The sequence below is a fragment of the Cryptotermes secundus genome, unplaced genomic scaffold, assembly GCF_002891405.2.
Source record: "Cryptotermes secundus unplaced genomic scaffold, Csec_1.0 scaffold304, whole genome shotgun sequence".
Classification (NCBI taxonomy): domain Eukaryota; kingdom Metazoa; phylum Arthropoda; class Insecta; order Blattodea; family Kalotermitidae; genus Cryptotermes; species Cryptotermes secundus.
Genome location: NW_019721521.1, coordinates 174,019 through 192,631, shown reverse-complemented (window position 1 = coordinate 192,631; position 18,613 = coordinate 174,019). Strand labels below are relative to the sequence as shown.

General features: G+C 40.4%; 1 long non-coding RNA gene across 1 annotated transcript in view; it reads left to right on the top strand.

Moving 5' to 3' along the window:
* The first annotated feature begins 2,209 nt into the window (after window positions 1-2,209).
* Window positions 2,210-18,613, top strand: part of LOC117283186 — a 125,721-nt gene continuing 109,317 nt past the window's right edge. Inside the window, exon 1 of the long non-coding RNA XR_004514200.1 lies at window positions 2,210-2,314. This is a non-coding gene — a long non-coding RNA (uncharacterized LOC117283186). The remainder of the gene's footprint in view (window positions 2,315-18,613) is intronic.

Here is an 18,613-nt window from a genome sequence, read left to right as displayed (position 1 = left end):
TTCTTAACAACACTCCTCACTACACTTTTATGCACCACTATTGCCACACCTCTTTCAGCCCGTTCACCTCCGGAATAATACACTGTATAATCACCGCTTCTTATTTCACCTTGTCCTTTTCACCGCACTTCGCTGACACCTAGAACAGACACCTCATTCTTCTGCATTTCCATTTTCAAATTCTCCCAATTTGTCTGCTTGATTCAAGGTCCTTACATTCCATGTTCCAATCTTGTAGCCATGATGTTCCCTCTGATCTTCGCACTTTTTCTTGTAACGCCTGCATGACATTTCCTCTAGAAACACTCCCCCCCAGGAGATTGTGTGCAATATATACTTAAAAATTTGTGCATTGTTGACAGTCTCTATAACATTCTAGAGAGAAAAGAAACCACATCAGGATATTAATGCCATTTTGGAAAATATTTAAAATGTGTTTGATTTGTTTCATTCTGGTCCGTCACACTAACAATTGCTCGTGGCTGCTGTCAGCAGCCACGAGCAAAGCCTGGACGATATAAAGAACCTCCATATCAAGATAGCCAGGTGGCACAATATCTGCCCCATATAAGAGGGAGGATGGGGGGACGAACACGAGCCTGCATGGTTTACGAATTTTAATTATTGACAATCCAAAAAATTTTTAATTAGCATCAAGAAATTTTATACAATTTTTAAAAAAAAAAACTTTACATTCCCAGGAAACTGCTGTGTTTGTGAAATGTTCTATTTTGTGTACTATGTATTGTAGCATATAAGTGTACGTACTTTACATCTAAACAACTTATGTGATGGTGGTTTCCTATTTGTAGTGATGTTTGCCCTCTGAAGATGGTCCACAGAGACCGAAATATGTAAGGGTGTTAAGTTTTCATGTAGTAAAAAACTTACAGGTCACATTTATATTTGTATTTAAAATGTGTTTGAAATGTACAATGGAGTAAAAACAAAAAGGCATTTTTAATTATAATCCTTGACTCAACAGCTCTTTGTAATTCACACTGTCACCTTCTGGGTTGTGGCCTTGTGTAGTCTCGCAAGTGACGTTTCTGAGATCACACTCCTTCCACACATCCTGGAGATAAAGACAGTATGTTCCTCAAAAACTTTAGTGGCCTCCTATCAGACACTGTGACGTTATAATCCAGAAGACTACAACACGAATCTTCACCACCTCAAATCTTGTATCAGCGCTCATTCTTGCCATGCTGTACAGAAATGCTGTTAACGCAAGTTACAACACAACTGAAGAAGACAGCAAGAAAAATGTAACGGCCGAACTGAACGCTGTTCCTTTTGAGGCCTTCGCCTACTGTTTTCAAAAACTTTTGAACGATTCCACACATATATTTGGGCAGAGATTATGTTGAATAGAAATAAAACAAATTTTTTGATGTATTATTAAATTCAATATTCATTTTATTAACAAGATTGTATTTAAGATTTTTGAGTTTCATCATACTATTGCAATTAGTCATATGCATAAACCTCAGTATTATTGCTTGCTATTCGTAATTTATAATACATTCATGCAACTGGAAAACTATGTTCTATGTAATTTTCAAGTTAGTAGTGAACAAAGTTATAAGGTTTAATACAAAAATCTCTGATTGAAACAGACTTTTCATTGAGGTTCACCGAAACAGTTATGAATATGACCAGTGCACGTCAGTAAGGATATGCAGGATTGATGTAAATTAAGTGTGTACTGCTGATAAACTTTCTCCTAATAGCTGAGCGAAGTGTTATTAGGCTCATATCTGAAAACGAAACACGAATCGCTGCAGTTCAAGAGATCGGGGTGGCAAAATTTTTATTTTCGTTTAGTGAATTTTCGGTTCGGGAGGCCTAGTACGCATAGCCAAGTATAGTAGGGAGTAACTAACGATTTTAACGACTGAGCTCTCGGTAGTGGCTGCCGCCATTTGCAGCGATAGCCTGATCTGGCTTAGGACAGGGACCAGTGGTGGGATCTTCTGAACACGGTAATGAACGTTTGGGTTCCTTAAAACGTTGGGAAATGTTGGAATAGCTACAAAATTGGCGGCTTCTCAAGAAGCTCTCCGCTCCATGGAGTTAGTTAGCGTCAACGCTGCAAGCAGATGGCAGCATTATGTATTCGTTACGTCACGGCGGTCACATTCCCCGCCAATAACAGTGAGTAGCAAGTCCGTAATCTGTACATTTTCTTTACCGCGTTCCTGTCGCGCTCCGATAGGTTATTGTGTGTAGGGAATTGTGTTAAAAGTTAAAAAAATATGATCTCAGTGCATAAATACAAGACGTTATGGACACAGATTTAGCTGTACTGATGGTACGTATAAATTAGTAGTTACAATTAGTCAAATGAGTATAAGTAAAAGGGTATTAAAATGAGAGTAGCTGGCTGTAGAATAGCATGTCTTCCACCAATCTCGGACCTACAAACAAAAAGAGAAAGAATTTTATATTCCACTGTGAAGGATTTGCAAAAAAAAATCTCTGGCTCTACTTGTGTGTCTGAAGAGGGGCTGTAGCACCCCGAATGGTCTCCAATACAGTATTTACTGAAACGTCAAAATGTTATACCTGTATGTTATCCGATCTTTCAAATCACGTATATTATTCATACATCTTTCTTTGATTTACTTGCAGTTGTGGAATCTGTTTAGGTTATGTATTGTTTTTTTCTATAAAACAAAAAGAAAACCCCATGGCCTGTAGTCTGCAAGCGAACTATACCGACAGAGCGACCACCGCTTGTCAGCGAAATTAGTGCCAACTTTTGCGGATAGAGGGTGTCACGTGGTCAGCGAAACGGATCCCCACGGTCGTTAATCTCTGTTTCCTAGACCGGAGCCGCTATTTCCTTGAAATAGTTCCTCAGTTACCCTCACGAGGCAAAGTGGACCCCGTTCCAGACCCACTACTTCTCAGAAAATGTTGTAGCGCCGGGTATCGAACCCGGGAACTCTGGTAACATTTCTCCAAGACATCTTACCGGAGCTGCTGGAAGTGGTGACTTTGGAAGTCTGTCGTGAAATGTGATTCCAGCGTAATGGTGCCCCGGCGCACTGCACTAATGTCGTCCTTGAGTAACTGGATGAAACTTTTGGAAACAGGTGGATTGGACGTGAAGGCCCAATAATCTGGCCTCGTTCCTCTGACTTGACTCCATTGGATTTCTTTCTCTGGGAGCACATGCAAAGCATGGTGTACGAGACTCCAGTGGAGACAAAACATGGTCTTGTGGCAAGAATTGCAGTAGCAGCTGGAACCATCCGGGAAATTCCGGGAATCTTTCAAAGGGTTCAGTATAACACGGCTAGTCCGTGCAGAACATGCAATGAAGTCGGCGGCCACCATTTTGAGCAACTTTTAAAATGTAAAACAACGATAACAGCCATTAAAATTTATGCATCCTCTCGGAAACTTTTGAGGCCCTTAGTGCAGAAAGGAAGCGTTTCCGGACATGGGTATATTAACAAAATATGTTCAGATTGAACCCATGTATCTACCACAGAGCGTTGTAATATGTATTCATTTACACTCTGTATAGGGCTCTGTGTAAGAGGTATAATTGATAAACTGTTGTTCATTCGCCGAGCATATCTCTGGGTGAAGGGCTAATTTATAAGCCTAGCAGTCAAGGAAGTCTTCTTCTTCTTATTATTAGTATTTCTTGCTTTAATTGCTGACCGCCTCTGTGGTCTATCAGTCAGAGTTCCTGGCTATAGATCCAGATGTCCGGGCTCGATTCCCGGCGTTACCAAATTTTCTGAGAAGTAGTGGGTCTGAAACGGGGTCCACTCAGCCTCGTGAGGATAATTGAGGGTCTGTTTCAAGGAAATAGCGGCTCCGGTCTAGAAAATCGAAATTAACGGCCGTGGGGACACCCTCTATCCGCTAAAGTTGGCACTAATTTCGCCGACAAGCGTCGGTCGCTCGGTCTGTATAGTTCGCTTGCGAACTAAAACCACAGAGTTTTTTTTTTGCTTTAATTGCTACCATAGATTGCTGACGGCTGCTGAAGACACAGCAGGCTGGAAAAAGGCTTGGCAGGTGCTGTGGTGATTTGTAAATTGTGTAGATTAGCGGTAGCGCTGTAATTGCTTGTAGTTCCGGCTGTTGTGTATGAGTGGTCAAAAAATCCATTCGCCAGTCAATGCCCCGTCTGTATTAACACCCCTAAACACGCAACAGTATTCTGGTTATATTTTTTAATCGTGTAATTACTTTTTAAAGCCATCTTGCTCCTGTGTATTTCAGAATGCATTTGAGCTGAATGTTGCCGATACTTCATAGCAACATGGGTTGATAGTAACATGCCGATAAGCAGAATTAAGGTCTGGGCTAGGTCAGCCCAATAATTTGACCGTTAACAAGGACATTACTTAATACAAAAGCCGTTGAGGGGGATTCGTCTGTCCGATATGAACTGTGGGGGAGAGATAGGTGAGGATGAGGTCATAGCTGTTTTGTTAATGACGTCACATAACTCAAGAGACAAAAGACACAGCGGGCTTCATTTAAGGGGCTTTCATACGCTGTATTAGCATCATGTAAATCTGTCTGTCTTTGTTTCCGTTGCTCCCACTTGGAGAATAGGGCATCCGTGAAATGCCTCGTTTCAGTTCAGTTCGTTAATCTAAGACAGCCGGTAGGACTTCTCAGACGGGGAATCAGCCCGTTGCAAGGCCGATACCTAAGGGCGGGTACTCACTACAACGCAACGGTTGCTGCAACCACGTATGATGTGTACGTTCACCGAACCTAAACTCGAACACTAGTTGCTCCGCAGAGTTCGTAGCGAAGACGTGAATTATGAAATGTCTCTCCACACTTCAACGAACACACTGCGCGCCGCTTTGTGTTCGCCAGAATACTGACAGCCAGATGGGTCACAGCGCGCCTCACTGCGAACTGTTGCAGCAACCGTTGCGTTGCACGTTGCAGCGATATAGTGAGTACCCGCCCTAATACAAACAGAATAAACAGACATCCACGACCCCAGTGTTCGAGCGGGCGAAGATATTTTATGCCTTAGATTGCGCGGCGACTGTTGTCGGCACCATGTGAATAGTATGTTCTTATTTATGCAGACAGCTCGGCGTTTGTGTCTTAATTAAGATTATTTCTTACTTACTTAACTTAATCCTTTCCTTTTATACCTTACGGTGTAAAGGTTTTTTTTTTCATTTTGATCATTTTACAGATGGTCGGACTTTTTGGACGAGTGATAAACTCGTCGCAAGGTCTCTACCTAAACACAGGACAACGTAAACACAGAACAAACACACAGGCCAAACATCCATGCCTTGTGTGGGATTCGAACACAAGATCCCGGCTTCCGAGCGAGTGAAGACCACTCGGCTACCGTGATCGGCTTAAGATTATTACGAAACATTGAATTCTGATACCAAACAAAATACACTTTTTTTTTGCCTTGGCACTATAGCCCCAGTGGGCCTAGGCCCACCTCCATGAACTTCTCCGTTCACTTCGGTTTTTCTAGACCTTACACATTCGATAGGACTCCTTGGGCGCGTGATCAGCTCGTCGCAAGGCCTCTACCTGTACACGAATACAGAAAAACGCACACACACAAACTAAACATCCATGCCCTGAGTGGGATTCGAAGCCACGATCCCGGTTTCCAAGCGAGCGAAGACAGTACATGCCTTAGACCGCTCGGCTACCGTGACTGGCCAAAATACACTTAAATACCATAATTTGTCAAATAACTTTACATCGGTAAGTGGAACAATTGTAGAATAAGGATAGTACTGGACATAGATGGTTCCTTGAAGAGCACTGGAAGAGTTTAATTGCCTCTGTTGAATAATAGAATTTCTTTTGAAAACAAATCTAAACTTCACATATAATTTAGAATAGGGGTCGGTAGCCTTTATTCTGGCTGATTTAAGGTCAGTAGGAACCAAAAGCACAACAATTCACAAATAAATCATTGTTTTTCAACAGACACAGTCACCTTTTCCAGCATAAATTTACTCCGTGTTTGCCTTCCTGTAGCTCAGTAAAATGAGTGGCTGCAGGCTGAGCGGTCAAGGGGGGTTTTCTCCTCGCCACCACGTCTACGCCATGGGGCCCATCCAGCCTTTTATCCAGTGGAAAATGGGGTGTCTTTCCCCAGGGGTAAAGCGACCGGTATGCAAAGTTGTCCACACACCTCCATGTAGTTCCGAGGTTACAAACGCACGAAGCTTTGCTCCATTTCCCACAGGACATCGTGACTTCTAATTTAAATTAACACAGGACTTCACTTATACCTTCGTATCTGGACTTATTTCGTTTGCTAGCCAGAAGTATAAATATTCACAGCAAATAACAGATCGTTGTAATTAGATGGAAATTCACTTTCAACTGGCTCCTCCCTATCCTCATCAAAAATAAGATTGGGATTTTGGTCTGATACAAGCTGTCCAATGTGTACCAACAAAAATTGAGCTCGGTTGCTTTGTTGTAATAAGATATCCCAATTAAAGTTGTCCCGGTGCTTAACTAATTAAGCACCACGCAGTGAGAACGTATGGATGAGTAGAGGTATAGCTCGACCATTCCTGACCTCGGCACTAGATGGAGGTGTGTTCAGCTTTATGCCCCGGCCGGTTTGACCCCAGGGAAAGAGTCCCCGGAACCCGTTGGATAAGAGGCTGGGTGAACTCTACAGCCGGCAGGTCTTTTAGTTGCAAATTTAAGTCGGTTCTCTTCAGAAAGTGTAATCATTGTTGACATGAATTTTGCAAGAACACACTTGGAGTAAAGTAGCACCCATTTCAGGACTAAGAGATTGATAGCGACTTTTCACTTCAGCTGTTAAGAGCCATTTGAATTTCTGAGCTGCTGACGGTTAAGGCCGTTCCAAGTGGAGAAATTCGTTGGGAAGATCGATACACTGGAAGGCGAAATTTCCTGTAATCAAAGTAAGTGTTTCACACAACGACCAGAGCTCTTGGGAAACAGTGGTGTACCGTACATATGCAAATCCATGGAATGACTCGCCGTTTTATGGGCACATTTCTGGCAGGAGGTTAATTAATTCTCACCTACATCGCGGTTGAATGGGTAGCAATCCTGCCTCGTATTCCGCAGTTAAAATCTTACCGCGAAAGCTGAATATAGTAGCTTGAGATTTTTCACAGGTTTTCTCAATCCAGTGAGACATGTTGCGGGCTTGTACGTTAGACTATGTCACTACCCCTTCTTTCAACATCCTGTTTAGTTCATTGTTATGTGAGCATTCTTTCATTCTACCTTTCGTAATCAGACCTACTGAAAACGTCATTTTATAAACTAAGAATGAGTAAGTAACGGTACGCACCTCAGCCTTAAAGGGTATATTAAGTAAGTCAATTAATTAATTAATTTTTAGCATACAAGCAGATGAATTGGTTAATACCTAGAGGATAGGTCGCACTGAATTTAGGTGGGGGGATCTTTAATCAAACCCTTTATGGATGCCACTTCTTTTATTTCACAATTTATAAAGGATTAGTGTCCGAAATAATTCTTGTTTCACTAATGGTGTGCTTATTAAATATACATATTATTTTGTACATGCTATATTACAAATATGACCGCCTCTGTGGGCTAGTGGTCTGGCTACAGATCCAAAGATCCCGGGTTCGATTCCTGGCGCTATAAGATTTTCTGAGAAGTAGTGGGTCTGGAACGGGGTCCACTCAGCCTAGTGAGGATAATTGAGGAGCTATTTCAAGGAAGGAGCATCTCCGGTCTAGAAAACTGAAATTAACGGCCATGGGGATTCCTTGCGCTGACCACGCGACATCCTCTGTTCGCTAAAGTTGGCACTAACTTCGCCGACTAGCGGCGGTCGCTCGGTCGGTATAGATAGCTTGCTGACTAAAGCCACGGAGTTTATTTTTCTATTACAAATATTGATCAGTGAGTCCTTATACTGTTGCGGTTTTACCTTCTTTACTATTTAAGGCGTGCATATTTCTTCTCATAAGGTTATTGGTCTGAAAATAAACAAAGAAGAGAGCGTTGAGATTCTCATCAATGATCTTGACAGTTCACGTGAGACAAGTTAACTCAGTCCGTAGAGATGACAACGGAACTTATTTTTGGAACATCTTCTGAATTCTATTCCATAATCTTGGTAATTCTGAGCATTGGAACACGCGAATGTACGTCATACACCGAGGACACGTGTAGGTTACTGCTTGCGCCTGTGCACAGAGTTCAGAACGTTCGTGATTATACACGTCTTACGTAGCTCGATGCGGCATGTACCGTACTACTCAGTGAACTGGAAGATTGAGATACTTTGAGTGTGATGTCAGGACGTTCGACACTTTTTTTATTATGTCTTGGTGCCTCGCGGTTAACGTCTTTTTGACGTGCGACGCCAGCCGTAGCTTATGACATCATCCCGTCACCACTGACATGCCCTCAGTCGAGGATTTTAATAAGAATGAGAAATTGCCGGCAGTATACTCTCTTGAGGACCTCGTCTTCTTTGTAGTTTTTCGCCGTAAAAATGCGCGTACGACTTAGAGGTGAGGAGGAAGACTTTGCTTGCGGTGCAACTGTGGCGCCGCCAGTCATGACGCCGGTCGGTTATAAAACTACCAGCGATATAACGACTTTCTTTTTTCTCTTTTTCAGAGAGAATATTTTCCTCGACTAAAATTCTTCAGTAGTGATTTATATAGAATTGGATATAGAATTTATAACTTATGATGATAACTTTCCCTTGCCACGGTGATTTAAAACATTACTACAAATTAACGGCATATTCCGCTGGAACGATTTCATTAATTTAGTATGAAGAATGAATGGTTGCCACTGCATAGTAGATAACTTCTGTCATTTCGGAGGTATGCTGTTCAGATTCCATTTTGTCTGATATTTCTTTTGCGTTTCTTCAGTTTCGCCTAATGAACTCTGGGATATTATCGTAAATATACAACTTACGTTTAGCTCCGACTAATTTTTTTTTATTTTTAATTAAGAACTGTGGTGTTTTCCTGTTCTGAAACCTTTAGATATTTAGTGGGACACCTTGGACACAATGACCGTTACCATATTAGGACTATAAAACATAAATTCAGACATTCATCATGAAGAGAACACGATGAAAACACGTCCCTTCAGTGTTCAAGCGACCACAGTGCTGTCTACAGTAATATTCGCGTCATTTTTCAGAATTCCTCAATATCTAAAATCGATCATGTGTCATTGAATAACATGCAAAAGACATAAAATATTTGAGAATTTTTATTTTTTTTTGGATTAAAGCACGGCCAGTCTCATTAGCTGAAACTAACAATCAAATATTGACTACGGAATGGACGGTAATGCTTCGATTTTCTATAATAGCACTGAAAATATTTATAATCATGTCCAGAACTGATGCATGAGTCCCTTCAGCCTAAACCCCTAGTTCTTTTTATTACTAGTGGGGTGGGACTAAGTCCCTTGTACTGCGGCCACTTCTGGCCTATTGTACCAGCACCAGATGATAGGTGAGGGTGATTGTGGAGCAATTGGTGAAATGAAGATTGGCAGGGGAAACTGAAGTACTTGGGGAAAACCTGTCCAAGTGTCACTTTGTCCACCACAAATCCCACTTAACGAGACCCGGGATCGAATCCGGTCCGCCGCGGTGGGATGCCAGCGACTAACCGCTTGAGCTATGCACGGTCTCCACCCCTTGTTACTAAGGCCTTTTCAGTGAGGGGGTTAAAGGCGGTTTATGCTCATTTGGCTACAATTTCCTCTAATTTCGGAATCGATAATGCTTGATGCTTTACTGTCCCCGATTTCGCTTTGCTTCATGACGTGATGCATACGCTGAGGAATTGTAGATGAAAAGGCGTAGAGGGGTGGAGTGAGTAGAGGAAGATTGGAAATTATGTATAATCCATAATCTAGTATAGGACGTTCCGAAGGTTATTCTTTACGATTTATTAAGCTTACTTGCACCCTATTTATAAAATTGTATAATATAATATAATAAAATGATATAGACCTACACAGGAAAGTTCATTTGTCACCTTAAATGAAGAGGACTTTGTTGTGGGTGTATATGGCTGAAAATCTTAATTGCTCCACAACGTCTAGTGAAAATTCTCCATGTCTGATTAGAATCTGTCCAGCAGTTAGGCGTCTAACAGGCCGCAGGCGGATAGGTAAACAGATGAGCGTACATAATGTTAGGCCAGTTTGTGGAAAGGCCACCAATCAAGATTTTTATTAAAATCCATGCACCATTTCTCGAGGTCTTAGATGAAATTTGTAAGGCGTAAGGGAAGAAAAACGTGTATTGAACATACACGTGTATTTAACTTTTACCTACAACTTTTGTTTATATATATATTTTTTTTTTCACTTCGACAGATGTACAGAGAATTCATACGAATTGCGCTCAAGTTCGTGCAGGCACGCATGCTCGTCTTCACGTAGTGCTGTGTCATTTGTCCCAATGTAACCAAAATTTGAGATGCTCAACAACTTGTATTTATATTCTCAGATGCTGAATTTAAGGAAGAAATATGTTCCACGGTTTAGATTCTGATGTTAGATCAGAAACAGACGGACAAACCGAGAAACATGGCCTGCATATAAGAAGGCTTTTCAATTTGTGATGAACATCTAGAGAGGCATAGTCGAGAGAAATCTGTACCGCCATAGGTTTGTCGACCGAGTTCTGCATGAAGAAGAACGCGGATATTTGAATTGACAATTGAAGGACATGAAACTTTTTAGAAACGGGCAGGATTTGCGCAAAATAAAGAAAAAGTATTCGAATTACTGAGTTCCTACTTATAGGCCAATATATATATATATATTAATTTGCTTAGTGGGGGTGGAATCCAACTGGGTCCACTCGGCACGGCGGCCACTGATTGGCCTATTGTAGCCTGCCCCTGGTGATTATGATGATGGAGAATTTGGTGGAATGAAGATTAGCAGGGGAAATCGAAGTACTCTGAGAAAACCCGCCCCAGCGCCACTTTGTCCACCACAAATCCCACCTGACCAGACCCGGGATCGAACCCGGGCCGCCGCGGTGGGAAGCCAAAGACTAACCGCTTGAGCTATGGTGCAGCCTAGGCCAGGATATAGTACTGTACTTATGTGGTCCGTGTGTACTATTTATTATTTTATCTGTGAGTCTAATTTCGGATCGACTGTCCTCAAATTGTTCTATAACTTTCTTGTCTGTCATGGTAAACTGAGTAAAATTTCCTATCATTAAGCCACTGCGGATTTTTTATCATCATAAGCTTCAAAGATGGTCAGTTACACCCCCATTAAAGTTTGCCTTGGTTAGTTCGTCTTTTTATAGGCCTTTCAACATTGTACTACTTCATCGTGGGGCATAATTAAAATGCTCCCTTATGATACGATTTTCGCTCTCAAAATATTCCTACAATTTATTTATGTAGTTCAATATTAGAGGCTTTATATAATATACTACTCTAAATTTATGATTTACCTGTAACGTCACCTTTACTTGGTACCTAGATTAAGAATGCGTGGAGCTGTATCTCTACTCCTCCATGCTTCTTCATGGTTTGGTGCTTAATTAATCACGATATCGATTTACGCCTACCTTCCATAGGATTTGAATTCATCTTTAATCTATTTCTTACGTATGGTAGAAAAACTTGCTTTGTCCCCTGTTAATACCATTGGGAATACACTACTTTCAAAATATCTCCTTTTAGTTATTGTGGATATACTTCGAGCACGAAAAATGAAACAGCAAATCAAGTATCAAGTTCATTTCTTTGTCGTGCCTTTAAGCCGTGCAATTTGTTTGGGAGGTGCGAGCAAGAAAGAAGAGGTAGAGGGTGGCTTGTGGTCCCTAAAATCCGTGGTAGAATAATTAATCTCATCACAGGGCCACATCGACAATTCTTATATGTACCATCAATTTGTCTGCTTTAAGCACGTAGTTCTGCTTTTTGTTTATAGATAGCGTTGTCTGTTCCTTTTAATTCTGCACATATAATTTTTATTCAACTTTCATACGTTTAAGTTTCAGTTTGCTTTACTCACCCCGGAACCATAATCCCATCGGTTAACTTGATGTATTATGCTCCTTTGTAGGTTCTTCAGGCAAAGGGCGTAGGTAGCGGAACTGATAACACTACATTAGCATCCTTAAGAACTCCACAATAACACGCCAACACCCACGCCGCAAAGAGTAAGCTAATAAATCCGAAACAAGAGTCCTCAAACAGATATCATTTAAAAGAATGAACGACGACCACAAGGATAGTATGTGTATATTAATTAATTTTTAACCAGATTTAATTAATTTCAATTCACTTCAATTTATTTTAATTAAGAAATATCGCGCACACACGCGATGAAATAGAAGACACCTGATGACGGCTGTGCACGGCCGAAACATGTGAGGGAGAAGCGTGAGTAAGAAGAAGTTGCATTGGAGACGGAAATAATAACAATATATGAAATAAATAAGGGAACTGAATTGAGCTGTTACATAACCTGCCTTATTTTGTATTTTGTTTGTAAGTTCTTGTTTGTTTTTTTCTACGGACTCGTACTAACTTCGTAATTGGCATCTGCGCTGTTAAGTTTGCACGTAAATACATAAGAATTTAATTGAATTATTGTGCTAATTATATGAAAATGGAAGTCTGGAACTGGAATGAAAATTTTTGAAATTTCTAGTTCTGAAATCATATGAATTATGTAGGCCAAAGACATCTGTTATTAATGTTATTCTTCTCATGTCAGGAGTTCTTAAACAGCCTGTGCTATTCTTTACGGTTGACCGGTAGTTGTTATGTGGGCAAGTGCATACAGAGGCCTGCGAGCTTTGAATTGAACAGGTCTCTCAACTGGTAACATATCGATTTGCTTTGATTAACATCACCTATTCTGCTTCGAAGCCAGTGAGGACGGCAGAGAATGTGTTGTGATACTGAAATTGTGAGTTGTCTCAGAGAAGGAAGGGAATAAGAGAGACAGTTTAATTGAACTACTTATCTGTTGCCTGTAGTGGCAGAGTACTACCACACTCAGCCTCCTCTGGTCTTTACGCTGACGTTTATCGATTCTTTTTTTTTACATATGTGCCTTGATCATGTACCTACAGTGTGGTGATACGAGTATAATTCGATTGGTTAAGGCCATTCTTTTCTTGCCCTGTCGATGGAATCAACAGATATCTTCAGTGGAAATACGAGGACCGCGAAGGAAATTGTGGTAACGAGAAATGAAATGAGAAATTCATGCTTATGGCAAGATTACATATGAAGAAAGCAGTCTTCTGGGATGTGGCACCGTGTAGATGTGGTGTTAACCGACGTTTCGGAGGAACGTATCGCCTCCATCATCAGGGTAGAAGGAAAAATAAGAAAATCCGTAAGCAAAGAGACCATGAGAACCGACACAAGCAGACGGATTTCGTTTGCGGATTTTCTTATTTTTCCTTCTAACCTGAAGATGGAGGCGATACGTTCCTCCGAAACGTCGGTTAACACTACCTACACGGTGTGTAATTGAATGGATACTATGCTTTCCAAAGTATTGTAGGACGAACTTTTTTTTTTGGAAAGGGGGGGTTGCTATTTTGATAGAATCTTCGTTATTTCGGCGGGACATACTGATCACATTTTCAGGATAGGAATAATTTACAACAGAACATGAAGTCCCTCAAAGATGCCGAAATGTCTTGAAAATATTTAATTTTGATGTAACTCAAAGGACTCAGTACATAATCAGTACTGCTTCGGATGCCCAGAAATCGTGATGCGAATATCTCTGCATAACTATTGTAAGCAGGGCAGTTTTTTTCTTGCCAAAGTTTGCCTTATGTGGTTTCCATGGAAAAACGCGGAATTTATCTCAGTTATGATTCTGTATTTCAAATCCCGTTGCAGCTGTCCAACTTCACGTCCATTATTTGTCGTCCGTCAATATTGCAACATTTGTTTATTCACTACTTAATTTTAAAATACACGTTGACACTACATGTTTAGGCCCCAACCGGCCATCTTCAGGTGTCTTAATATGTTACAAATGTTTTATTGAATTATGTTAAAACTGCTACACTGTCTTAGTCCGTGTTAAAATCACACGCTGTAGTCCTCTTTTCAAGGTAAAACTAGATAAAATCCTTTAAAGTTTCTATTATACCCACGTTATTTTGGTGCATATTATTTCACCTCACACGGGGTGTCGTCCTTTGTTCGTAAATGTATGTCTGTTCAGTGTATTTTGTTTCAGCAGCTTGCCCCTCACGTTCGTAGCCTACTTTTCAGTTATGACTGTCATATGCCCCTGGTTTGCGTGTTTCCTCAACAGCATGTGGCCGGTTGGGGCCGAAACATGTAGTGTCAAAGCATAAATTAAAATTAAGTAGCGAATAAAAAGTGTTGGAATAGTGACGGACGATACATAATGGACGTTATCTCAGTTAATTATGAATTGAACAGTAAGCCGATATTACAATATTACAGTCCATATTACAAATCAGCTAGGACCGAAAAATGCATCTCTAGGTATTACCGTTATCTTTACTCTATGGAACTCTGTTCTGAAGTTTTGAAGTTCATACCGGGCATACTTGGTAAAATAATGATTTCAGCATGTCCCTGAAGGGCTGTAATGTGAAAGAGTGGATCTATGCCAGGATTATCTGTGAAGACCGTAGTTGCAGATGTGAATTGTCAGCCGGAAATGTAATTAGTTTTAACATAATCTATGAATGGCGCTTGTGTTATCAGCAGGATTAAATTGGCTAGCGGCTGAGTCGAAAGGATGGAAGGGTGTAGAAAATGGCTAATCAGCAAGTCATAGTCACGTGGCTGTGTAGCAATAGCGTCAGTTCTGAGTCACAATCTTGAGACTAAGCAGAATTTAGCTCCAGGTTATGTCAGCATCTTGGGATGACGCATGTAAACGGATTGCTGCTTCAGTCAAAATTTTGGAACGTTTTGCAGTGTCGACGTACAACGTCAAAAACACATGATGTCCTATAAAGTGTGTAGTAATTAAGCTTATATATTTATTTTGTCGTATAGAAGACATTAGATGTAAAATTACAGCTTCAAATTGTTTTCATTGTCGTATGAAACCTCTGGTAAGCGTACAATATAGAGTAATCTGTTATATTGATAGATTTTCGATTTCAGAATAAGTCTAGTTTATTAAATATGCAAAATAATTACACAAATTCATGCAGTATATTCCGAAAATTTGGAATTTGAGCAGTTCCCAAATCTTCAGTTACCGGATATTTGAATATAGCCTGCTTTTTTGTAACAAAAAATCTTGTGTCTATGTTCCAGCATCCTACGTCCCTAAACGTATGTATGTATGTATGTATGTATGTGTGTGTGTATGTATGTGTGTATGTATGTATGTATATATGCATGTATGTAGTTCATTCTAAAAATGTTTGAGAAATTCAAAAGAACTATAAGAGTTTATTTTCTTCATTCGAAGATTAATATTTTGTCATCTTTTCTTCTTGAGGAACTAGACATATAGGTTTATAATACAAACGTACAGTCTTAGAATATCAGAATTATGAAAGAAGAATGTGAATTATTAAGTGAGTGTCATTTTTATTTGTCTAAGACTGTCCCTTAGGTTGCAACATCTGCATCCTCTAAGTCATCTTCTATAATAAAGATCTCACAGGCCTGCCATGTTTGCTTCAACGCTAGAAAGAAATAAAAATAGGCACCAAAAACTCCTTCTTTCCTTTCATCATGCAAATTTTGTTCCATTAGAACTTACATAATCTAATTAAGCAATTCTTTTTTATATGCAGACTGTATATTATAATCTCCCTCCAAATGCCTTCTCTTTACAAAAAACTTCTTTAATTACTTTCTGATCTAAATATTTAAGACGAAGATTTTAACCACTAGTCACACGCGGAAGCTTGAAATTACAAGGCAAAGGAGAAACGGTTCTTTCTTTTCACAGAGATTTTCATAACTGCGATTTAAGAGCCGAGAGTTATAGCAAAAAGGACATTGAAAAGTACGCCGCATCTTCTTAAAACTTTCGAAAATCCTTATTTCAAATTTGCCATAATATGCCTATTGTTTTAGTTAAATTCTTCCTGTCGGTGTTGTTGTTGCTGCTACTGCTACTGCAGTACTATTTTTGTTGCAAGTATTATATGCAGTCTCTTAACAACTTCAGCCCAGAACGGATTCATTAATTGAACAAAAACCCAGAAGTAAACACTCTACACTTAACACAAGTGTTTGGTAGGAGGCCTAAATAACACGCAAACAGCCACGATCTTGAAACTAATTACCAGACAACGTAACTGCTGTGGTAAAAGAAGTGATATTCTCTAATTCTGGTTGTGCCTTATTTTAGACGGAATAATTAAAACTAACCTGAAATCTTCCCTTTTCATAAACAAATATGAAATTTATGGGCCCCTCCATAGCTCAAGCGGTTAGTCGCTGGCTTCCCACCGCGGCGGCCCGGGTTCGATCCCGGGTCTGGTCAAGTGGGATTTGTGGTGGATAAAATGGCTCTAGGGCAGGTTTTCTCCGAGTACTTCGGTTTCCCCTGCCAATCTTTGTTGATCCTTCCTAGACTTCTTCAGCTCTTTCAGTTTCCACTTTGATTCCCGTTATCATATAACTAACAAACTAACCAACTGTCTAAGTAACAGTTTTTTTTATTGCTAGTGGGGTGGGACTAAGTCCCTTGCACTGCGGCCACTTCTGGCCTATTGTACCAGCCACACGAACATTTAGGCAGCCATTAAGCACGGTACACTGACGTTACCGATGTTAACTGACATATGTTTTAATATTGACAACAATTCCCTTGTATAAAATGTCAGCACAAATGAAGTAATACTGTACATTGATAGTACATGTAGAATTTGTACATTGACTATAAGCCGATTTCTTTCCCAGTGTTTTGTCCTTAACAAATAACAGGTATTTGCTCAAGTGAAAAATTCATATGCAGTCAAGTCCGTCAGTACATCATTCGATTAAACCAATAGACGGGATTTTGATTGGTAATCGGGTTTAGTGAACTCTTAACTCGCGACTACACTTTGCAAGTCACTGTCACAGATTAGTGTTCCCAGTCACGGTCTTCATTGCGCTGCATGGTAGCGGCTTCTAACACCGGACGTTCCCCTTCCTTTGGGTTCCCGAACTGTCCCCGGCATCAGTTACCAACTTCTCACTTCTCAACTGACTATCTGCCTGCAGACCGTCTCTCACGACTGATTGACTGATATCAGAGTTTTTAGCCAGTCAGTCGTCTTGGCCCCAAGCCCTTGAGGATCACGACCAAAGTTTTTCTTTCAACCGTACCCTTGCGGTTATAGTCCTTATGTAACATCTTCTCTGACGAAACTGTTGCCTAGCAACAGACGTGTTTGCAGAGCCGTTCCCTAGCAACGGTTATCTCTGCTGGCTTCACAGTTCTTGCTTTGAGCAAATATACCATATTATTTTAGAGTTAAGCGTGACCTTCATGTACTATGCTGTAGAATATCTGACATGTATGTATTTTTCCCACGGCCTTAAATTGTAAATTGTTTGATTGGGCTAAAACTCTGTAACTGGCTTTTATAGATGTTGAATGGGCACATGCAAGTAGAGATTTTAATTAATATTATAACTATTATCACGTGTTAGGTGACCTATAGACAGGTTTTGGATTGACTGATTTGGTCTGTTACACCTTATAGTATATTCACCACTCGGTATTACAGGGAGTTATAGCACTGTCGCTATTCTACACACTTTACAGTTCACCGATACACACGCACTAGGATTCTCAGTTTTCACTAGTCGTATCCTGGCAACGGTTATATCAGTCTCATTGTAACTTCAGATCACACATGAAGTCTTCCTTTCACCGCCTTATTCTACTGCTTCCAATTCCGAAGACTCCACTCAATTCAATTCATCTGTTCCCAAGCTCATATCCCAGCAGGTTGATGTCCTGAATCTCTACCCTTTACTTCACTACTATGCTTGGTTGCGTCTTCTGACTGTGTCCTTTTGTAACATCTCTGCACGGACAGCACAGAAAACACATAGCCTTTATTGTTTAGGAGGCGTGCTTACTGGTCAGTTACCTTGCAATGGAGTTATTCTGTTGCATGCGTACGCTTCGCGGGAATGTGTTTACCGGGTCGTTGCCTAGCAGTGGGTATCACGTCACATTATTATTTCAACGTGATGTGTCTCTCCGTCAAATCGAAAGGTTATGGACAGATGTAGTCAGATCCAAGAGCAGGCATGTGCTAATGGTTTTCTTTGTCTCTTGTCTGTTTGTTGTGTGACAGACATTGATGGGGCATGGCTGTGATTAGGTCTTGCATTCAGTTATGATTATTTCATGAAATAAGTCGTAGCTGAATGGACAATGAAGCACAAGGAACGAACATTTAGGCAGCCATTAAGCACGGTACAGTGACGTTACCGATGTTAACTGACATATGTTTTAATATTGACAACAATTCCCTTGTATAAAATGTCAGCACAAATGAAGTAATACTGTACATTGATAGTACATGTAGAATTTGTACATTGACTATAAGCCGATTTCTTTCCCAGTGTTTTGTCCTTAACAAATAACAGGTATTTGCTCAAGTGAAAAA